This window comes from Scophthalmus maximus, chromosome 5 (genome assembly GCF_022379125.1).
Source record: "Scophthalmus maximus strain ysfricsl-2021 chromosome 5, ASM2237912v1, whole genome shotgun sequence".
In the NCBI taxonomy this organism is placed as follows: Eukaryota; Metazoa; Chordata; class Actinopteri; order Pleuronectiformes; family Scophthalmidae; genus Scophthalmus; species Scophthalmus maximus.
The window spans coordinates 10,619,946-10,644,595 of NC_061519.1; the positions used below are offsets into that span (position 1 = coordinate 10,619,946).

The window sequence follows — 24,650 nt, forward strand, 5'->3', positions numbered from 1 at the left end:
GGTCAAAAAAAAAAAAAAATTTAACCTGCGGGATCTCGCAAAATACGCGCGGAGTCGTTTTGCGCCGGGAGAAGAAACCGCACGCATCTACTCACAGGAACGAGTCAAGAAAAAGGCACAAATTCATATCGAAGTATTTCGAGGTGCCAGGGCGCCGCGACTTCAAATTCAATACGTGATTCTTGGTGAATGTCAAGCAGTGATGCCAAAGAGAGAGAGAGAGAGAGAGAGAGAGAGAGAGAGAGAGAGACAGAGAGAGAGAGAGAGACAGAGAGAGAGACAGAGAGAGAGAGAGAGAGAGAGAGAGAGAGAGACGCAATTCCCAAATATCAAGCGAGGGGGGAAACTAGGTCTGATGTCGAGTCAGCCTGCCCGACAAGAGAGAAAAGGATAGAAAATCATGCAATGCTCCCAAAGGACACAGTTGTTTTTTAGTCCGACTCTCAGTGTCATTTACCTTTTTGGATGTCGAGTCTCGGTGCGATCGTCTCAAGTTTCTTCGTCCTCTCCGACCGTCAGCCGGTCACACAGCTGACTGGAAGAAGGACAAACGGTCTGTCTCTCTCTGGCGCGCGCTCTCTCCCTCTCTCTCTCTCTCTCTCCCTCTCTCCCTCTCCCTCTCCCTCTCTCTCTCTCTCTCTCCCTCTCCCTCTCTCTCTCCCTCTCTCTCTCTCTCTCTCTCTCTCTCTCTCTCTCGCTCTCCCTCGGAAGTGATTATTATTGGAATCATGTCCATCATCACTCATAATCACCGCCACCTCCTCAACCACCACCATCATCCGCATCATCATCATCATCATATTAATCACCATCATGGCATCCCCTCCCAAAAAAAATCTACACAGAATTGTGCAGTTAGAAATGTCCCATAATATTCCAACAGGACTGTGAGTTATATACAAGCCTGGTGCCACTTTCTCAAAAGGCATCTTTTATTCAGGGTTTATGAAATATTAGTTCACAGATGAATCCCCTTATAGAATAGTTATGGAATTATACTAAGATAAGAAACACATAAATACTTGAAAGACCTCTTGGTAGCAATTTCTAAAAAAAGGTTTCAAAATGTCTTTAATTAATGGTTGATTAATCATTCACTTATGCTTTATAGACCAGTTATGAGCATTGATTTGATAAGAAAACACGTAATAAGATGCCACAGGCTTATTAGATGGTTGTAATTATTAAAAACACCAACCTGGAACACAGTGTGTTTTCCGCTCGTCGCTTTCGGACAAAACAAAACTCTTTGGTGGCTCACGCTAACGCCAACTGATCTACAAAGCATTAGTAAATCTTTAATCAACCATTAATTAAGCATCACTGGAAGAAAAAAAACATAACCGCTCTAAAGGGAACCGAATGTTCTGGCACATGGTACAACATGTGACAACAGTGAACTGACTTATGAGGAGGCTCAGTTCATTTTGTGTTTCAACACATCGGAATTTGGTCTAATAATTAGACTAACTTTTTATGTGAATTCATAATCCATAGACGAGTAAAGTCACCATGGTATAGTCCACTCAGGTGCACTGCGGCCAATTTAGTTAATCTTGAGATAACATGACGATTTCATTTCCCCCGCGACCAACCGATCCAAGACTAGATTGCAGTCGACCAAGATTTTCTTTGCTTGACTATAGCACACATGGATTTAAGCTATGTACAATATAAAAATATCCTATAAAAGATAGCGCCAAAGAGCGTGGATTCTGCCTGCTTGTTAGACATCGAGTACAAATGTGTGTTTTACACCTTTAACATACATTCCTTCACGGACAGAAACCGCAAGTTTATTGTTTCCTTGATATTTCACAGCACTTTAACTGTGAATAATCACAGAGCTTTTTTTTTTTTTTTTTACAGGCACACCATCATCACCATCATTAACATCATCACTATCAACAAGTCATCATCCGATCGCAGGCCCAGCGATAACGTTATTGTATTCACGTTAATCAGACCATCTTCATCATCGCCACGGTGCCATTTCAAAAAGCCATTACCTCCGTCTTTATCACTTAAGAACAAATTATACCTCATCATCTTCGCACGCACGCACAAACTCAGGCACGCACGCACGCACGCACGCACGCACACACTTTTTCATTAGGCTGATACGTCCTCCTCGGTCATTACACATGCGGTAAGTCCTGTATCTGCAGCCTACAGTGCACTTGTAGATTGACTCCAGCAGAAGCCCCTTTAAAGAACGTGGAGGCAGAGGGAAGAGGAATGTGTGACCATTAGAATAGTCAAAGAGAGGCACGGCTCCTTCTTTATTATAGAAACACAGCACAACAGGGCCAGCCAGACGACAGAGCATGAAAGGACTGATTTATCCACTGGCGAGAGCGTGTATGTGTGTGTGTATGTATGTATGTATGTGTGTGTGTGTGTGTGTGTGTGTGTGTGTGTGTGTGTGTGTGTGTGTGTGTGTGTGTGTGTGTGTGTGTGTGTGTGTGTGTGTGTGTGTGTGTGTGTGTGTGTGTGTGAGTGTGAGGAGGAGAGAGGGGGTGGGAGCGAGTGAAAGAGAGAGAGTGAGAGGGCAATGTATGCTCGCCCGTCTTTGCTCTCTTTATTATTGAGCGTGTGTCTTCGTTATGAAATCGAACGCGCATATCTGCAAGTGTGTTTGCGTGTGGTACTTTAGTGTGGGCATTGATTGCTGCATCTTCTCCTCCTCCTCAGTCCAGGGCGCCTGGATGTGGCGCACTATGCTACAGCCGGCGGAGTCGGCTTTGCCATACATGTGTTTGGCAGTCAAAAGTCGGTTGGCTCGGCGGCGGCGGCGCACCAGTCTGGGTGGATTGAACGCAGGAGCAGAAAATCTGCTTTTAGGCACCGAGTAAAGGAGACAACTTGTGCCACGACAGGATTCGTAGTCTATTGTATCCTCCCAACATCGCAGGTTTCCAAGTCCGCTTTTGTCAGGCCAACAGCAAAAACCGTGTGTTATTCTCTTTTAGATACCTGTCCCTGCAATTTCTGCCTGTATGCATATATAATGAACGTGAATGGAATTTAGTTTGTCGTCCTCACTGCCTTTAAAATCTAAAACAGATCTCCTTCCCGAAACAGTACGACAGCACAACACTCTGGATAACTCTCAGATCTCACTATGAACTGTTTTCATCAGCCGTGCTAGCACCACCATCGGGCCAAAGTTTTCTCTTGATCAGTGAAATACTTGTTATTAGTAAATGGTAAATTTCATGTTCTTTCAAATTCTTTAAATGTATTATTCTTATTCGCTATATTTTTTTGCAATTCGTATATTTTACATTTATTTGTGTAGATATTGTATATATTTTTTATGTGAGCTGTGTGAAACGTGCTACCGGAATTTCCCAGCTTGGGCTAAATAAAGTATCTATCTATCTATCAGGGGGAGTGGGACACATATGTACAGATTCATGGTTCCCAAATGTTGAATCCCAACATAAATTTGACAGTTTGGGTTTTTGGAGAAATGGATTGCCATGAAAGCTGCATCGGAAATGGTTCGACGATACGTTCTGATTACCTTGGCGGATCGATGACTCTTCATCTAGTGTCATCGAGTCGAAACGTAATGACCAAAAACCTACCAAACTAATGACATTCCCGTCGACCCCAGCTGTACATTTGGATGGTGAAACGGTCAACATTATGCTATCTTGTCAACTTAAAAATGGAAAAAAAACAGGGAAACCATAGAACGAAGCTCCTACAAGATCTTAAAGCCCCTAACCCTTCCGGCGGCATCTGGTGGTAAAGTTGCCATCTGCAACCAACGGAGCAACCGACAGGGGACACTTAATGGCGGTGCACCGCTAATTCCATTTCCGGTTTCCGGCAGCGCTGGAAATTCTGAGCGAATGCGACGTATTCTGGACCATTTTGTGCAACAACCGTATTCAACACGACGTAGCAAACATGGCGACTTACGAGGAGGTCGAGTCCACCTCATGTTACTATATTTAACTCGAAAAAAAGATTTGACGAAAAAACATTGGTTCTTTGTTGCAGGTGATCATACGTATGTGAACACATAGTCGTGGGCGATAAATAAAAATATTTCTGTGAATACGTTCTTCTACATATTACACACTGTAGCTTTAAAGGATTTAAACGGGCACAAGACTCATAATAATACCCAACTACAACAAGTCCACAATATACTTCATACACTGGCTGCCCGATGCTGCAAAACCTCTGTAATGCCCGGGATGCCAAGAAGTCGCAATTACACTGGTCTGCAGAGGGCTTTTAATTTGAAACGAGCCACGTGACACCTGCTGGAAGTGTGAGAAAGAAGTTGGTGCTCTTGTGCACACGTTGTATTTCTGTGAGAAAAATGAGCAGCTAAGGGAGGGTGTTATTACTCTCCTGAATAAGATATTTCAACTGCAGTTGATTGGATCCCCAGCTTTATGGGTTCTGGGTCTTCCAGCCGCCAACATAGTTGTGAATGAACGGAAGAGATTATGGCTTCGTCTGGCCACAACAACAGGATGTGGAATAATATTGGATTGAGTTGATGACAAAAAATGGCTAAATTTTAATGTGTCACATACAGAGTGATGGGGAGAGAAGATATTTTCAGAAGAGTGTGGTTACTGGTACCTGGTATAATAGATTGGTTGATTTGGGAACTGGTACATTCAAGGCCTGTCTCTTTAAGGTTTAAGTGTATTATTTATGTTTATTTTTTATTGTTTTGTATTCCTCTTATTGCAATGTTCGTTCTGTGTTGTCCACAGCTATGTCTCATTTTTGGAATTGTGTTGAATGGCTGACAGGTTAATTTAAGCACAAAAATATTTTTGTATTACACCAATTCCTATTTTTAATCCCTCCGTCTTAGCATATCAGCAAATGGAATGAAGCACTGTAACATCTGTTCTGTTGTCCTGTCAAAAATATCAACAACAAAAAAACAAATAATGCGGCGAGATCCGGTCAAAGTGGGAGAGAGAGGGGGGGGGTAGATTTATACTAGCTGAGTTATGTTAGAAAGATAAGACTGGACAAACGTGGCTGTAGCTTCATCGGGTGGAAATACTCTTAACCAAAGAAATACTACATTCCCAACTGTTGACAACGATTCTCTATGTGTAAGGTTGTTTTTTTTCTCACTACAGCCCCCGGAGGCCATCTCTGATCATACATAAAAAGCTCTTTTGAGGTTTGTCAAAAACACACAAAAAATGTTAAATACTCCAATTCACTAACTTTCGACCAAACCGATGCACTACAAGAAAAGACCTTCCAGCAGATGTAAGAGCGCTCATGAAGAGGGGGTGTGATCAATCGGGGTTTTTTTGGTGGCAAGTTAATCTGTGTTAGTGACAAAACTGATATTAATTCGAATGACTGTATCTGAGATAATTATTCGGTACGTTGTTTTGAACTCAGGAAGGCCATCGGATAAAGCTGGAGTGAGGTCAAAATCTGAATCACTCTGTTCCGTTCAGCCCACAGTTTAATGCTGATCTACTGTTTAACTCCATCAGGATTTTTAAATTAATTAATTAATTAATTAATTAATTAAAAAAACATAAAACAAATCCTGACATTTTTGTTCGAAAACATGAGCAAACTTGATTTATCCACTGGAGAAGGCAGTGGATAAATCAAGTTTGCACCCCCTGATTTCCTCCAAACACTTTATTTTTGTTAATGTGATGTGTGTATTTGTGCAGACTGCATTTGTGTGTGTTTTGAAGGCCACTGTCATGTGCTGGGAATGGGGGGGGGGGGCTTGGGGGAGGTTGCTCCCTGCAGCAATACAGCCTTTGATCCCGTATATCTTCCAGTCATCAATCAGTATATGAGCTCCACGGGTGAATCCGGGCCGACCGGCGCATACACAGGAGGCTAGTGATGGTATGTTGACTGACAGGGAGGCAAAACAGCTACGGAGGCATCAGATAGACCGGCTGGTGGGCAGGTAGATAGTGCGCGCGTGCCCTCGCTGCAGCTCTTGCTTCAAAGACCGGACGGACACAAGGACAGACGGGCAGGGTGACGGACGGACAGACAGACAGACAGAGTGAGGATGACAGACGGCAGGACGGACACACAATGGTATTCCAGATACACGGCGAGACACTGGCCAGGTACGCTGTTTAATAGCAGGGCCGCTCCGACAAACACGGACAGCTGCTGCACACTACAGTCCGAGTCGAGCGGAGACAGACAGATGCCCTTCTCTCTGCGGGAAACCATGCCGCACCTGCGCGTGCACACACACACACACACACACACACACACAGACACACACACACACACACACACACACACACACACACACACACACACACACACACACACACACACACACACACACACACACACACACACACACACACACACACACACACACACACACACACACACACACACACACACACACACGCTGCTCTGTCCTCCTCCTTTCTCCACCTGTCTGCTCCTTGCTGTCAGGGAGCCAGACACGAGGTGATGTTTGTTCCCTCAGGCACTGTCATTTTCCCTTTTTCTCCCCTGCTCACTTATGTCTCCTTGCCTCTGCTTTGCTTTTTCTCCCCATTCCTTCCCCCTTTCCCTCGCTTTCACTTTGGTGTGGCGTTTGCCATTTAAAGTGCCGCCCGCACTCAAAATAATACCATGGGCAGATGCCGGCGACTGGACTGGACTGTTTGTGCATTGGTGGCAAGACTCCAGGTATGAATGTGACAAGGGCTTTTGTGCCAGCGAGGGTGAATGACTGATTGTCTGAATGCAAATGACCATATATGCATTGTTATTTAGCTTTTCTTCGCCGCCTCCCCTTTTCCTTCTCTGTCACTCATCCAACTGGCAAAGGTTCTTTTTAGCAAATTATCGCAAGCCTTTGAAAATGGCTGTTGGCGATCAGGGAAAGAGGGGAAAGATATGGACAGGGAAAAGAGGACGGGGAGAAGATGTCGGGCGAAAAAGCTGCTCTGCCACGCCGAATGTGTCCTTCTGTCCTTCACACAGAGAATGTGTGGAAGATATTCATCGAACAGCCATGTAAAGTGTCTGATATAGAGGGTGTTAGCGCTCCAGCTGGTCACATTTGTACATAGTGGGGATCGCTGGGTCCAGCTGGCAGTTACATTTTTCCACATGAAGCCAAACATTCACAAAACTGATAATATTTGCTAGCAGAGTGTATTCATGTATAGAAATGGTAACTTGTATTAGTTAGAGCTCACATAATCTCTTACGAGCCACATTTGTCAGTGTTAGCGGGGTTCGGCATGGGCACGACATAAAAGGCCAATGCCAAACTTTAGTAAATTGCTCTTTATGACAAAAATACAATAACCTCGGAGCCCACATTTGTTTGTGCATGTGTGTGGCCGCTTAAAAAGCAAAAAAAACCACAATAGAGACATATCATCACCTTTTTTTAATTTTCTGTGGCTAATGAAAAAATTGCCCTCGCATTCGAAAGTTCAACATTCACTTGCAGACTGTAAAAACCAAAACAATGAGCTAAAAGATGCTAAAATGCTCTGAAGAGCAGAGGAGAATGGCAGAGTCAGGGGATCATTTCCAGTCACTTTTTTCAGGTTGTTGTTTTTTTTCTTCAATTGTTAGTATTAGAATATTGATTTGTCCAGCTTGAATGCCTTAATCAACCTGGAACCCTAATGGTTGTGTTTAGTGCCAAAAAGACAAAAACAGAACTTGGCCGATGCCTACTTGGCTATGTCTGGCGTCGCGACTCTTTCAAGGGCTTAGAGTCATCTCCAGTGAAACAATCAGGTGATCACATAACCCCACAAATTAACAGTTCCGGAGCAGGCCCTCTAGTATTTGGACAATGCCTGAAAAATCAACCATGAGTGGGCTACGGCTGCCATTTCAATATGTCAGACACAAATTTAAGACACATTTATTCTTGGTATGCCGCTCATCTCATATTCAGGTTGTAGCTGCAGGTTGTTAATGTCAGCGGCAACTAAAGAAAAGTGTTTATGCCTCCTCAGCCCAGAAAAAGGATGATTAAAGATGTCAGCTGCATCTTTCAGTTTTTCTTTTTTTATCTTCACAATTCAAAACTAAACATAAACGAGAGATTTGGGTGCAATAAGCAGTGGAGGTACTAGATTCAGATTACATAAATGCTGTTGAACTCAAACCCTGTCATCACTCATTTGGATCATGTATCAGAAAATAAAAAATATTGATTTTCTTTCTGGCTTGCTAATAACTGCAGTATCCAGTGAAGTTTGGCTCTGTTTCTAACAGCACCCTAGTCACAGATATCTAATGACACAGTCAGTGTGTTCAGGGTCATCTAAGAAACACTTGAATCCAAGTTTTCATGTATTGGCCATATGCCTTCAGCTTCTGCGGAATCTATCTACTTGAAAAAGATATTCATGGGAGCAGAATTAAAAACCGTTTGATTTGCACATCAATTTGTTCTTGCTGTTTTCCCTGGTGAACAAGGAAGCTTTGACTAATCTCAAAGTATTTCTCCATCCATAAAATTTGTATTTAGCTTTGCCAACCAAAATGTAAAGTACATTTTTATTCTGTTTTTTTGTCGTTGTTTGAGTTGCATTGCTCTGATGGAAAAAAACGTTCTTCTTACTTAAAGCTACAGTAATTAATATTTGGCGGCATCTGGTGGTGAAGTTGCACACCGCAACCAAACTTGTTAGCCTGCACTGTCGACCGACAAAGACAAACTGAAGACGTGCGACCGCTGATTCCTCTTTGGCTTCCAGCAGCACTGAAAATTCAACCCGTATGCCGAAAGCTTTTTGTCCATTTCGGGCAACCGTAGTCAACATGACGGAGCAAACATGGCAGCAAACACGGAAGTGGGGTTCACCTATGCAACTATAATGAACTCAAACATCCATTCCTTGTTGCTGTAGATTATATGAACACAGTCATGGACAATATAGTCAATTTTCTGTCAATACGTTCTTCTAAATATTACACACTGTAGCTTTAATTATCATTTAACCCTGGGACAACAAAGCATCTAAAATTGTGATTGTGTGCAGTCCTATCTTGCCTGGCTGTGTAAAGGGTGATCTTAATGAGTTCATTCCAGCTGTCTATTCTTCTGTATTTTACAACAGGATTAGGATTAGCTCTCCCTTAGGAGAAGACTCGCATTGGAGGGAAAGAAACACAGACATCACATATATGCATATATATATGCACATTCAAATTCAACTTTTGACCCCCCTCCTCCCAAAAAAACCCATAATGTTCTATATTGCACAATGCCCTACTTGGTGTAGGGCAATATTTGGTATATTACACTTTTTGAAACCAGTCTTACTTCTACACAACATCATTAACATAGACATATTCCGCTTATTCAGTTTGTCCCTTCCCTTTTGTGTGTTATATAGGTTTGTTTGTGTATGAAAAAGGTCTGCAAAGTTAAAAAAACATTTTTTACGGATGTGCATAAAGCATGTCTAGTGGCTAGTCTGGCACGCCCCCCAACAAAGGAGCTATGGTTGAGGTCGTGCTCTTGGGCCATAACCAGCTAAGAGGTCGCAACGTGATTGGTTGTACAGTCTTCTTCGTCGTTTTTAATGGCGGTTGGCAACCACCGTAATAGGCAGCACCTCCTGCCCCGGAGTTTTCCCTTCCCTTTGACAGTGGCAGATATTAAAATGTGGCAGAATAGCGAAACAACAGCGGTAGATGTAGTGACCTTTTTATTGTAGTGCTGTCGTTTTGATAGGTTCGAAACAAGTTGTCGTGTGATGTTAGTGTACAACGACAACTAATTCGGTCCCTCACCGGGACCGAATTCGGTCCCTCACCGTGACCGAATTAAACGCTGCATTTCAATGCTTTCAAATTGTAAATTCAAAGAAAATATGCAAGATGTTACGCCATTGCCCGCCATCTTTTGAATCCCAGGAGACGTGGCGATGCGCAAGCGGTGGACCAATGAACGAGCTTGTTCTTATCTGGTTGTTGGTACCGTGTTCTCGGTCGCAGACATACCTCCAACAAAGCCGGGTAAAGCGAGAGAACTTCCTACACGCACTGGAAGCGGTCGACCAATCACAACAGAGTGGGCCAGCTGGCCAATCAGAGCAGACTGGGCTTCAATGGGAAGAGGGTCTTAAAGAGGCAGGAGCTGAAACCAAGCGGATCAGAGAGAGGCTGAAAGAGGAACTGCAGGAATTAACAGTCTGAGGAAACAGATGTGTTTACTGAACATTACAGCATGTAAACCTTTTCAAGTAAAAACCCAAATTATGGGGGGGTTGGCGGTGACCCTGAATTTCAGCAAAATAGGTCTCCTATAAACACGTTGGGGGGGGGATCATACATACATATTAGGGTGAGTTGGGGAAATCTCCTGCGTGTCAATTAAGCAAGAATAATACAAACAATCTTTAGTTTAAGGGCCTATAAACGTCAAGTACACAGCATATGCACAGTATGACTCATTTACCGGCGCTTGCTCAGGATCATTTTGGTGTGATAGTGAGCATCTGTGTGGACAGAACTTAAATGACCCTATTTTCGTCTGAGCTGCAAGAAGCACAGATGCAATGTCAGGTCTTTTTTTTTGCTCTGCTCTTTTCCTTTACACCCACGAACTACACAAAAGGTCACTTATAGTGTTATATGAAAAAGGCTCTATGTATAATAAAATCACATAATAATAATAATCATCATCATACTGTATATGTATAAGACTCCAAACAAACAGAGTAAATGTAGATTTTTTTTGTAGAAAGTTAAAGGAGTTGTGTGGATGAGCATGTGTTGTAGTAATGTTGTGTTGCAAGTAATTTCACATTAGTTTTAATTATACCTTGCGACCCTGCGATAAAAGCCTACTGGCTATAACCTGTTTGCTCTGTAGAACATAATATTCTTTATCAACGTACACAAAACACACACACACATACACAAACATACACACACACTTACTGATTCAAACACGTGGAGAGTCAGCAGTGCCAAAACTAATCATATCGGGACACGACATTGACATTATATTGTGTTAAAGCAAGCCAACAATCACTTATTAAATCACAATGATAATTGTGTGTGTGTGTATGTGTGTGTGTGTGTGTGTGTTTGCGTGCGGAAGGATCTCTTGTATGTCATTTTACATTAGCTTTAATAATACCGTGCGATAACAGCTTATTGGCTCTAACCTCTGCTCCAGAGAAGATTACATACATATTCTTCAACACGAAAAGCACACAAAACACACACATACCCACACGCAAACATTTACTGATTCAGCAGTGCCAAAATTCATCATGTGGTCATGCTAAAAACATTATGTGAATTTGTTAAAACGGAACGACAATCACTCATTTGGTCAATAAGTAGCACAGATAATTGCTCGATTGATATCTGCAGTGTCTGTGCAGCATATTAAATTGCAGCGTGCGTGCCCGCGCACCCAGATGCCTGCTGCCCACCGGCTAAAAATGCAAAACAGCCCGACTAAAGTCAAAGTGAGCCTACGAGCAGAAGATGTTTGCCATCAGCAGCAGCAGCAGCTCCAACAGAGCACAAAACCACCAGGTGAAACGCGCTGGCTGCTGGCGAGATCAGCCTCATTTAGGCCGCTCCAGTGAGCGGAACATTTTTCCAACACCTGAACGGCTGCGGAGAGAGATCTCTTCATCCGCCTCTGTAGGTTGATTCTGCGGCAGGGTTAAAGATCCTCTTTCGTCAATCGTGCACGCGATGAAATCTAATCCATCAGAATGCTTCTTTAAGCTCAATGTCATGATGTGAATCTGGCGACAACTGATTATGTGTGCAGCCAGTACTGAAAACCGAGTAGGTAAAAAAACCCTATGTATCCGAGAACCTGTTGGCTATCCGTCCATCAGTTCCGATAAGCCTCGTTCCAGGGTAGTTCAATTTTTTTTCTACGGAAACAAAGTGAGTTAATGATCTTTTTAATGGAGTGTTCGGTAATGTGAGACAACTGGTGGCGTTAAGTATGCGGCGTTCCTGGGTCCTGTTGCTAGGCGCATTTCCTTTGGGACCTCACAGTGGAACGGTGGTGTATTAGTGTCATAAACAGATTTAATGATGTCAACCTACTATTAAATCTCTGGATGCGAGTAACGACTCACGATAATAAACAGCTTTAACTTTTATTAACTCCTTTTATTAAGACCTGGAGCTCGTCCAGAATTACACTGTACTCAAGGACCTGCTCAGTTCAAAAAGAAAGAGCTCTTATCTGCTCTTGCTTTTATAATCAGATACTTTCATGTCCTTATCTCCACCAAGAAGGTTATGTTTTTTACCCGTGTCTGTTTGTTTGTTAATTTGTCAGCAGGATCACGCAAAAAGTACTGAACCGATTTGCCAACGCACTTGGCGGATCCGGTCAAAGGGAACTCTTTTCACATTTTCCGTTAGTTTCTCTGGAAGTCATATTTGGGACTCTATGTGAAAACAATGTGACATCTTTGTAGGGTGGAGGCGTATACGTTTGTTAGGTAGACGCTCTGCTGAGTGCCGTTCCAGTTATCAGTTTTTATTAGGTACACTTGAAAGTAAATTCACGGAGTTGAATTCTACAGTCCTGCAACGAAACCATCACTTTGGGACGGTCACAATATTCAGCTTTTCTTTTGAACTGTGTTGACTCAATGTTATGGTCATTTTGGAGGCTGCAGTTGGTGCTGCTATTGGATTATATTGGATTATACAGATCAGTGTTTCTACTATGTGTTATACAATGCAGTTTACCAGCAACACAAAACTACATCCTCTAAATGAGTTTATCATACAGTTTAATGACCTCTACAAAACAATTTCAACACAGAGGGAACATTACAACCATCATTAAGGAAGGATGTATTACCAGACTGTTGTATTAGACCGCATTAGTTTTAGCAAGGTGTGTCTAATAAGATACCAGAGTGCACTCAGTTGTTTTGTAAAGCAGCAGATCTGAAGAAGTTGCTGGAAAGAAGCCCGGTCAATCGCTGATAAATTTGTCATTTGTGTACATTCCCTAAACCTAGATTTTTAAACTGACGTTGTGCATCACCATCTCAGGGTGTATCGTACCTGATTTTCCAGCGATTGAATCTCTCCATCTCCTGGACTCGTTCTCCGCAGTCGAATATCTGCTAGACCCTGGCATGGTCCTTTCCCTTCTCGGTTGCTGGGCTCCTTCGAAAAGGCCACCTGTCCTTCATCTCCCGGCAGCTCCGGGCCAGTGGCTGTGCAGCTCTCATGCCAGCGACCGTGGCTTCTCTCCTGGCCGGCTCACAACCAGCTCCCATGGTAAGGAAGGCTTCACATCCCGGCTCGCCGCACCACTGCCCGGACAACAGACGACAGCAGAGGTTCCCTGTCAAATGGGTAGAGAGACAGTTTTTTTCATTTTCGGTCTGGGTGGAGATGGGGAATATAACCTTGTCCAAATGTGCTCAAACACGTATCACTTAAAAAATTGACTTCAATATCGCCTACTCTGGATTGTAAAGCTGTTTTCTTCGGAAACTGTTCACCGTTCGCAGCAGGAGATTATCGGAGTCCGACTACAGAAGGAGGCCGGACTTCAGTGCATGTCTGAAAGCAGCTTTTTCAAAGAAAGAGGCTGCCACCACTGCCAAGGCATCTCACTCGAAATTCTCCGCAATAATGCCTTCTGTTTATGCAAAGGATTTAAACTCTCATGTTCAGCTTCTGCCAAGAGAGGCCCGTGAGGTCCAGCAGGACTAGCGACATTTGAAATACAGTCATTAAAAGTGTACTGCATATTCAATGAAGACGTATCAAACGTTTCAATCATCCTAAGCCCAATTTTAGCAGACAGTTACATATATATATTATATATAAAACAAGAAACACAAAATCCCCTAACATCTAGTCTTACCAGCACAGACCTGGCCAATCACTGCACGCATTGTGGGGGTGCTTGTCAGATTTTTTACGGTTTCGGGAAGTATCGAACAAAGTCGGAGAGGTGTGGGGGGAAGGAGGGTTTAGACAAAAGTTTTGGGACCGTTTGCCCTGACACTCCAAATCGTGGTCGGCGGCATCCTCTTCGCTTTAATTATCCTCGAAATGTGTCTAGAACTTGATTGGAGGCCACCGGAGGCTAAATTGATTGGATGTAGTTTAGAACAGACACGTCTATAAGGTCTCACAATTCACACTGGATGTCAGGAGAAAATCCAAGCCATGAAGTCGGAGGAACTGTCCGTCTCACGCCACAAGGTGAAGCAGCGATGCATATGCAGATCAGCGGATATCCATGGATTGTTTTGAAAACAGTTCATTCTGAGCCATCAGTAATGTGACTTTTAACGTATTCAGCAGCAGTCAGCAGCAACCAGGCCTTTGTGGTAGAGAGTAAATTGGGTCCGGACCTTTTTCCACAGTTATCCTCTCGCACATGACAAACGCAGCAGGAGATTCTCCGATGTCAGACGCGTTAAGTTTCCTGAACATTCTGTGGCGCCAGGGTAGAGGAGGCAGGACAGGACGACCACTCACTCGCTGCGAATTTCCCCAAGATTTCACCTCCAGTGTTCTCAAGTATTCACAATTCTACTATATACTTATGGAATATGTCTGGAGCAGCATTTGTGGATATTTGCGTTCTAACATCGAGCCACTCCAGAAATTTCAGGTACACATCTGGACCTCAGTGCATGTCTGAAAGCAGCTTTTGACTTGATGCCATGTGACAGTCTGCTTGTTTGCCAAATGGGATTTGAATCGCACACATGAGAAAAAAAGATTCTCAGGTCGGATGACATAACTCCACGCAAAACTGCAGACGCCATGTCTGGCAGATGCCAGGCACTGCTCGTGGGTATTTCCATCCCGATGGTGAAACAAGTTGGTCGCAGTATCATGCTGCCGGGGGGGGGGGGGGGGGGGGGGGGGGGGTCTGAGTTGAGGGAGGGATGAACGCAGCCAAATACAGAAAGGTCATTGAAGAAAAACCTGATCGAGAGTGCAACCTGAGACCGGGGTGATGGTTCACCTTTCAGCATGACAATGACCCGAAGCATACACAGTCTAGACACCGCTGGAGTGACAAGTCGCCGACTGTCCTTGACTGTCTTCGCCAAAGCCCAGACTTAGACCTCACAGAACATCTGTGGAGAGACCTGGGGTTGCCAGTCCACAGATTGGCGCTTGAGAGGACCAGGATGAACAAACTGCCAAAGTCCCAGTGTGCAAAGCTTGAAGCGAACGTCCAGTTTGATTTGGCGAAGCAGGTTTTGTTCGAATCTGTTTTAATAGAAATGTGTATGAGCTTTACGTTACATTTTAGTTGTTTGATTTTTTTTATGGTTATAGTCAACAAAAACTTTTGACTAGTTTTCATGTCAGTGATATGTTTGTCTCATTTTCGTCAGATCGATTTTTCTCACCCTTTACTGACTCTATCACCTCTGAACAACAGAGCCACTTTCTCTACTCTGATCTATTACAGTTGTTACCGCCACACCGTTACGGCGGCTACCTGTGCGGTTCACTGCGAGGCATTCAGAGTCTCGTTCACCTAACTGAAACTGTTCACTGGGTTTAGTTTAGTTATTAAATTAAATAAATGAAATGCCTCCACATGCACAGCAGCTTGAAAGTTATCTTACCGTTTTATAAAAGCTTGCCTCAGTTGTCTTGTATTGTCAAGCTCTCAGTGGACGGTGGATGAATTTAGTCCATAAATCTGTTGAGACACAAAACTTATTAATAGTTATGCAACATGTCAAGCTTCTGAATCATCGTGATTTGTTTGTTTTTATTTGTTTACAAAAAAAATGATGCATTCATGGTTCGCGTTTCTGAAGATTAATTTTTATTTTGTTTGCCTTGTGAAAAAGAGGTCGCCAACGAATATTTTTCATCATAGTTTTATCGGCAATTTTTTTTTTTAATGATTATTTTTGGGGCTTTTTCCGCCTTTAATTTGACAGGACAGTTAGGTGGGAAAGGGGGGAAGACATGCAGGAAATCATCACAGGTCAGATTCAAACCCTGGACCTCCACGTCGAGGAATAAACCTCAGAGTATATGTGTTCCTGCTCTATCCACTGAGCCACCCCGGCCACTTATCAGCATTTTAACACTGAGAATCGAAACTATTGCTACTGCCGAAGGTGCTTCTACAAAGTACAGAAAGTGTCTGAATACTTTTATAAAGGAGAGATTTCAGGAACTGCTTTTTTTATTGAATTTACAAAACATAATACAAAAAACATGTTTTTATTTTATCATTACAGGTTTCCAAGTGTAGACCAATTGACACAAATGTCAGTTTTATCCATTTAGAATCACAGCCACGACACAATGAGAAGAAGATTTATCCACGTCGGAGAACCTCAGGAGGCTCCCAGACAAAAGAAAGCTCTGATAAATACACTTTAAAGAAAAACAAGAAAAGTGAGTATACCTTGAGAGCAACTTTTTTCCTCTTTTCATCCATTTTCAATAAAAGAACAGTTCCCCTGGATATCAAACTGAATTTTGAAGCATACCGGGAAATGTGTCAAGTGTCGGAAAATGTGTGATTTGAATATGTGTGTGTTTGTAGATCCGTGTATCGTCACCTTACATCTTCAGCAGTACAGACTCAATGTAAAGCTGTCAACTAATTGAAGGCTTTTGTGTGTGTTCTGTCTTTCTGATCTACGTTCAGCAAAGATTTTTCATCAATGCGACCCTGATGGGAAACGACCACTCTGGAGAAACCAAGCCAACAAAGCATATACACACACACCTGTATAAAAATCACAGGACTTACATTATAAAAAGGGGGGGGGGGGGGGCTGCACACATCTCCACAATCACTTGGGACAAGAATGCAAAGAAAAAGATGTGCTCATGAATAACAAACACAACAGGAGCCGAGTGAGCGATAATCACGGCAATGATGATAATCACCGAGCATCCAAGCAGAGAGAAAATAAAGTTCGAACAAATTATATGTTGGTTCATTTTCAACCCCGCCCAGACAGCGCACCAGGAGAATTGAGTTGGCAGTGGCGGAAGAAGCTAACAATGACATATTGTCCATACCTGAGATCATATTAACAATAATTAAAGCATTAGTGTATTTCATACAGCGATGAAAGCGAAGTCCGTGAGCAGAGTGCCGAGTTGATGGGGGGGGGGGTGTGTGTGGAATCTTTGTCGTCCCTCCATGTAATATCTTTTCCCCCATCATGTTTGCTTCTCTCTTTCATCGTGGGGCCGGTGTTGTTTCGGCACTGCTCAGGCAGACGGAGTGTAAATTACAGGTGGAGCCGGGCCTCCTGCCATCCGCAATAAATTGGACTCCATTTTCTGACATCTAGGCTTTTTGGAAGTGTGATTTCTTTGATCTTTTCAGCTCCTACCAGACGCTTTCTGGTATTTTACATCATCACCCTCTCTCTTTCTTTTTTCGCCCTGTCTGGCTCTCTTTCTGTCTCATCAAACCATCCTCCTCCCCTGTTATTTTTTCTCTCACTTCTGTCACTTATCCGTTCCTTTATCGGTGGTTTGCTTTACTGTTTCGTCTCCTTTTACCTTTCCGTCTTGCTGCGATCCCGTCAGTGTAGCACACCGTGTCGTGCCTTTTGCTTGTATTTTTTTTTGGTGCATATGAATAAGCGTATGCAACTACATCTTCCGTGTATAAAGGCGTGTACAATTATGTGTTGAGGCCCTGACTTACACAAGTACACCTATCTCTAAAGCTTGAAATCTATCATATTTGATAAATCTCTGCACGAACAACTCTAGCTCTCTAACATAACACACAGTAACACGTGATTGAATAATGTGTCACGATAATAAGATTACATTTTCAGTGATAAGCAGTATGACAGATAATTCAGTGATTCTATACAGGTGAAATCCAATTAATGCTGTGTTTTTTCCTTTGACAGTTTGAGGGGTTAGCTCGTTTGCCGTCTTGCCGGGAGCTGGTGGCTGCAGTTGATATCAATTTTGTGTCGTGCGTTAAGTGAGGAGACTGGTCCAGGATGTGGAAGCCTAATTTGCGCTGCGGCTGGAGATTTGCAAGGTGGTTAACCTTCAAAAGAGGAGGAAAAACGTCTTCCACTGACTCCAACTGGCATATTTACACGCTGTGTCGTGTCGACATCCGTTAGGTTACAGTTATGAATCATGGGTTTTACAGAGTGGATATCAAGGACTTTAAGTTAAGCTGCAGTGGTTGTGGTCAATTAATCCATACGCACCCGGATTCAAGAGGGTTGGAAATCTTTAAATAAGCATTGTTATCTTTTCTAAATATTAAATCGTGTACTAGAGCATATATTGATTCAAAAGATCATATTCGAACTGTAGTGACCTTTTCAAATTCAAAATATACAGTCTAGGAGCATCTGAAGAAGTTTGCCCCACGATCCAGCCGAGGGCGCTCACGATCAACTTGACCTATCGTGTTCATTTTGAATATATTCAAGCAAATTGCGTGTCACGTCATATTCTTTCGAACTGGATTTTTGGGAAAAAGTGACATGACCCTACATGTGTCCACAATCCTGACACAACCTTAATCAACCGTATATGAAACCCTCTGTCGGCTCCATGAGTCTTCAGACCTGTCAATAAAATGAATGCCAAGCAATCCCAGTTCTCCAGGGGGTTGCACAAGCGTGCATTGCAACAATACATGCGTCGTCCTTTATGTGTGGGGGGAAATGTTGCCGGGTGAATTTCACGATGACTAACCACAGGACAGTGCACTCAGTAAAAAACGCGATTGAAATGACGTCATGCAGCTGCGATTGGGTTCCTCGGAGCACGGCGACAGGACACCTTCAGTCTAACAGGGTTTTTTGCTTATTTTCCAAATTTCATTATATTGATATCTAAAATTGATAGGAGAGGCTGAAGTCGAAGTTCAGAGCCGGCCCTGGCAATGTTGGCGCCCTAGGCGAGATTTTTGATCCCCCGCCCCCAAGGTGTTTAGAGTACATGACAAACCCAACCCACCCTAGTAATTGTCCAACACTAATCACTGCTTGCAATGCAAGAAATTATACATTTATCAACATCGAAGATGTGCAATATATAATATATATTACTTACGCGTGATAAATAATTCAAGAAACCCTTTGAGAACTGTTAAGAATAATTTTATCTTTTGTCTCATTTTGCAGCTTCAACTCAAAGGCAGACCTGGACAGTCTTGGATAGTGCATAATAACGTGCATGCATTGGTAACTTGCATCACGTCATGACAGCAGACAGTGTTCATCATGTTGTCAACTCGTGACTGGCAGTTCAGGGGGCGCAGTTTGTCTGTTTTTGTAATTAAAAGTGTTCAGTGCTGAGCTAGAATTTGGACCCTAAATGCAGACGACCAGACGCCATGAAAGTTTAAACAGATTTAAAAGTCTTTCAATGGAGAGGGGGTGAGGATTGAGAGTGGCGACGGTGAGCAGTTAGGTAGAGAAGCAGGAGCAAGGAAGCGTGAGTCGGTGGGTGAGGTCGGATTGTCAAATTTGCTTGGGAAGTTTCCTAAATCTTGACGTGACCTGGAAGTATTTGATCGGCAGCCAAGACAAGAGCTTTTCGGATTCTCTAAATGCATAGGAAAGGAGCTTCAATGCTTCCTTTCCTCTCTCCTTTAGCCTAGGGTACACTGGAGCTTCCTTTGTGAAAGGAAAGGAGAAATAGACGCCCCTCAATTCATTGCGTTATTTAACGTGACGCGCCATGCACGGTTTCACGATTCAATCAGAAATAGAAGAAGAGGAAGAGTATAAATATATGACCCAGAAGAGACGCACGTCATCATGTAAGTTACCGTTGCATATGAATCATGACATCTGATGCCAGACGGTGGTAAAACACACTGAAACATGATGGATGGAGCTGCTGCGTTTTTTGTAGTCCATCTTCGGAGATTTCTAGTTTCACCACGGCAGACGCACGTCAATAACATCCGCCGTCGCGTGATGACGTAGTATAGTGAAAGTCCAGTAGGATTCTCTGAGCAGCGCTGTCGGCTTTTCTTAAGTCCTATCAGTCCTCCTTTACACCTTTCCTTGACCCCATGACGTTTTCCACTGAGGTCAAGGAATAGTAGGTAGGAAAAGACGATAGGAAGGACATTTCGACCACACCCTGAGTTCCAGGACTTCCTGCTTATACCTGGCACTGCCTGCCTCAGAAACTGAGCAATGCGATCAGAGAAGTCAAATCACAGAACAAGATCTAAACAAAGTCATAGAAGAAACTGTCCGAGTGTTTAACCACGGTCGAGACAAATCAACCTGGCGACGATCAGCATAGGAACCTATGCGAGGAACTCGGGAAGACCACGCCCACTTTATGTTTGCGGCGCCCCGCATTTATTCATTTTACTTAGTAAAAATCAATTTTGGCCAAAGTGGGTAAGAGCAGTAGAGGCTTGATCCAGAATATATAACATGTGTATGATCCTGGGCACAGGATCTGGGCCGCCAACATCTGCAGGTCGCTACGCCTCTCTTTGTGGAAGGAGCGAACTCGGTGGGCAGATGGGGCAACAGTTACTCTCACTTCTGCCGGTCAGTTTTGTTTCATATTACAATAAAAAAAAAAAAAATTAAAAAAGAAAATTCCCATGAGAAATACATTTCCCGGGGGAGCGATGAATGAGTTTTGCTGTCTTGAGGAACTTCCTGGGTGTCATTCTACCCCATCCAGGTTTTTCCTCACCCTGTGGGACGCTGGTGGTTTATATATTGGTTTATACATCAAAACACAGAGCACCTTTTGTTCTCGTCCTTTTGAGGTTTCAGCACAACTTTTTTTTTTTTTTTCCTCCTTCTTGGGTTTGGGATTTCTTTTCTGTGAGGGCGTCTGTGCAGATGTAATGTTCAGCCCAGCCTTAGTGACTGGGATTTCATCACGAATACCCCCTTCACCATTGGGATGTTAATAGATAATTTAACTCTCTATGAAAAAAAATTGAAATAAACGTTCATTGTTAATAATGGAAGAACGGTGACAATTTAACTACCTTGTATGCCTGCTCGTTTGAATATGTGTATTTCTGTGTGCTCAATTGAGCTTTGAGATGTAATCTTAGCAATAAACATTATGATTACTACCTCTGAGAGGAAAGACAACATATTTCAGTTTGGGTTTTTTTCCGCCATAGCTCAAACATTTTCTGCAGCATTAAGCAAAATTAACCTTAGCTTACCACAGTCAACAGCTGATTCAGAATGAAGCAAGTTTTATTCACAGAGCATTGTGCTATATAATGTGGGTGGCTCACCGTAGTGCGTGGCTCTGTTTGTTCATGAATAAAAGCAAATAGTGATTTTGTTGGGACCTATTTTCAGCTTGTGTATTAATACACATCTGCTACCCAGCAGGACCGTGTACGTGGGATTGACTCAAAATAAACTGCAGTGCTCATGCTCATGGTAATGAAGAATGTGTCAGCCAGTGCAACAGCGTGGCCCCTCCGTGGTCCTCTTTAGCTCGATGACACAGAGAAAGGATTTGTAATCCGTAACAGGCTCTGACGACACACGTTGGTGTTTCTGTTCTCTGTAGGAACAATGTAGGAGGGAGATGATGGAAATATGTGTATTATGTGTGTTCAACAGCTCACCAGAGTAACTAAACTGCACTGTCCGCTGGCACCTGAGTCTCGTCTGCACCAGTCCTGCTGCACGCCGTCCCACGCAAACACAACACACACTCCTCCATACAAACACACGTTTTACCGTGTACCGCCCCCCCCCCCGCCACCGCCACCGCCAATCCATCCAACTCTCTCTCTCTCTCTCTCTCTCTCTCTCTCTTCAGCGCACCCTCCCTCTTCTTTTCATCTCTGTCGCTTTTCCTCCATCCACCAGATGGCTGACCCATCTGCTCCCCCTCCCTTTCCCTCCCTCTCCACCTCCGTCCCCCTCTCTCTCCCTCTCCCCCGCTGCTCGGTGCTTCATGTGGTTGGGATCCAAGTTGTGCGCACACACACACAGGACCCCCACTTCCCTGCGACGCTGTGCGCTCATGGGAGTGACTCGCTCCCCTCTTGCACCCATCGCGTGTGTTTGTGCGCATCTGCTTGGTTGCCAGTTTCTGTGCGCGTTTTTGAAGCCATTTCTGACAACACTTTTTAAAAAGCCTGTGTGTTTCCTTGAGTGTGTGCATTTGTGATTTTTCCGCGCACATCTGCCTAGGTAGCCAAATTTGTCCGTGCGAGCAGGCAACAAACCCACCATCTGTTACAGGGGCTCTGCATTTGTCTGATTATGGACTAAAATGTGTTTCGCTTGGGTGTAAAAATGTGCATGTGCACGGAGTAGTTCGGAAGGAAGGAAATGTTTATTCTCTTTCTTGCTTAGATCACCTGTACAAGATTAGTTTAGCTTAGTATAAAGACTAAAAACAGACTAAGCAGAGCCCTAGCTCTGTCCAAAGGCAACAAAATCAGCTGTCCACCACATACTTAACATGCTGTGAACATGATCCTGTCATATAAGTGTCTAAAAAGGGCGAAATATTATCAGAACATAATTAAACACGAATACATGGTTATAGGATCACACTACGTGTATATACGTATATATACATATACACATATATATATACATACACACGTATATACATATACACATACATATATTTATATATATACATACACATATATACATACATATATATATATACATACACATATATACATATATATATATATACATACACATATATACATATATATATATATATATATATATATATAATATTATAATAGGTTTTCTTTTTATAGGTAATTTGAGTCAATTTGCTAAATGTTCAATGCCGAGATGTGGGAATGTGCCAGCGTCACTGAAAAGGAGTCTGGCAAGCGATCAGAGACGGGTCAGACAGGTTGTGATCAAGTTACCAGTTCTCTTGCTAAAAGGTAAATGTCAGCCATAATATATATCACTGCGCAGGAAAGGTGAGTAGATGAAGTAGGCCTGTAAACTGTCGTTAATGTGTGGTTAATAATAATAAAGCTTTTTTTCCTCAGTCTGATCGTCTGACTGCTTGTTTCCTGCCCCAGCTGACGACCTTTAAGCAAGGTTTTCCCAAACATGATAAATTAACTTGGCTAATGAATAATGAATAATATAGGATCCAAGTTGTGATTTGAAAAAAAGGATGTCTCCTATTACCCTACCTCCATCACGCTGCTGCCTTGAAGGAACGCTCATCGGTAGCTCTACCTGCATCTGCACGTCTGAGTCACCACGACCTTGCCTTTACAGATAGCTAATACCCTTGCCGGGAGACGTTTGACTGACAGGTAGACACACCGTAGCCTAACACAAACACAGAGATTGACGTGCAAATACAGAGACCCACGCATCCCTAAGCCCACATGTGAGTGGACAGGCACAAACACATGTAAGCGTGCACACAGACGATCCATGAGACAAACAGTATAAGCCGGAGGAGGGGAGCGATTGCCGCAGACACGCGGAAAGAGTCGACGAAGAGAATGACAGGAAGGGGGGGGGGGGGGGGCAAATTAGACAGTGTGACAGGCATGGTGGACAGTGACACAGAAGCACAGATGGGCAAAATGACAGACAAGCTGGCAGGCTGATACTTTGCTATGCAAGACCCTGCTGCCTTACCCTGATGTGAATATCTAGGCACGAGCACAGGAACAGAGTAAAAATGAAAAACAAACAGACTTTTCGACATTTTCCACAAACAACAACAACAACAACAAAAAACACAGACGTACACCTGCATAACCTTCACAAAGCCTGTGTTGCGTTTCAGATGCGGAGACGGGGATATTTGGTGTAGGGATAGAAGAGTTATGTCACAAAAGTGATCACAGTCCTCTGTGGGAGACGAGAGGGGATAGACAGAGCCGTGACAGGACACGTCCGTCGATGTTATGCTTGTTCAAATATTCAATAAAGGACAGAACACAATCCGAGCATAAGAAATCCTCCACTCCTTGTGTGTGTGTGTGTGTGTGTGTGTGTGTGTGTGTGTGTGTATATATATATATATATATATATGAATATGTATTTGTGCGGATGGCAGACACACTCAGATGCGGCTTGTGTCTCAGCTGGTATTAAGGACACACCTGGCAGAAGCGGCTGCGCCTTTGGAGACGTCAGGTGTGGAGAAAGAATGCAGGGGATGGAGGGAGAGAGGGAGGAAGGAAAAAAACAAGGAGGTCACTTGGGTTGCCACGGGCACCGGTCCAACTGTATTCAAGTGGAAGCCGGCGTCCCCCCCGACGGACAAGATGAAACCGCACGGAAAACAGGGATCAGCAGCCTAGATGCCGTCCACTTATACAAAGGCGGCATGCACAGATGCTTCCCTGTACATGCGCCCACGCACAACACCCACCAGACACAAACAAATTAGAGCAACCACCACAGGCGAAGACAAGAGAACAAAATGCATCCCACGTGTAAACAAGCATCACAATGCTCCGGGGTGTACCCCGCACCGCTTTCGCCACCGACCCCACTCCTCTCCTTTGCCTTGGCTAGTGCCTGGGGTCGTGGTAGCGGCCGGTCAGACCCCCCCCCCCCCCCCCCCCCCCCCCACTTCATCTGGGCCGTTAACCCCTTCATTAATCCCAGGCGGCGCGGTTTAACTCCTCGTCGTCTGCGTCTGGCGAGCGCCGCGGCATCTCTCTGCAGAAATTCCCCACAGAG

At 43.6% G+C, this 24,650-nt stretch overlaps 1 protein-coding gene and 1 long non-coding RNA gene across 2 annotated transcripts in view; both read right to left on the reverse strand.

Annotated features, from left to right (window-relative positions):
* The window catches only part of LOC118311660, a 129,000-nt gene extending 128,401 nt beyond the window's left edge, over positions 1-599 (reverse strand). Inside the window, exon 1 of the mRNA XM_035635680.2 lies at positions 458-599. The gene's annotated coding sequence lies outside the window, so the exon portion shown is untranslated. The remainder of the gene's footprint in view (positions 1-457) is intronic.
* Positions 600-9,898: 9,299 nt separating this feature from the next.
* Positions 9,899-15,791, reverse strand: LOC124850033. The gene is made up of 3 exons (XR_007030793.1): positions 15,600-15,791; positions 13,051-13,336; positions 9,899-10,123 (listed from the first exon to the last, which is right to left on the reverse strand). It is a non-coding gene; the product is annotated as an uncharacterized LOC124850033 (long non-coding RNA).
* Positions 15,792-24,650: the final 8,859 nt, after the last annotated feature.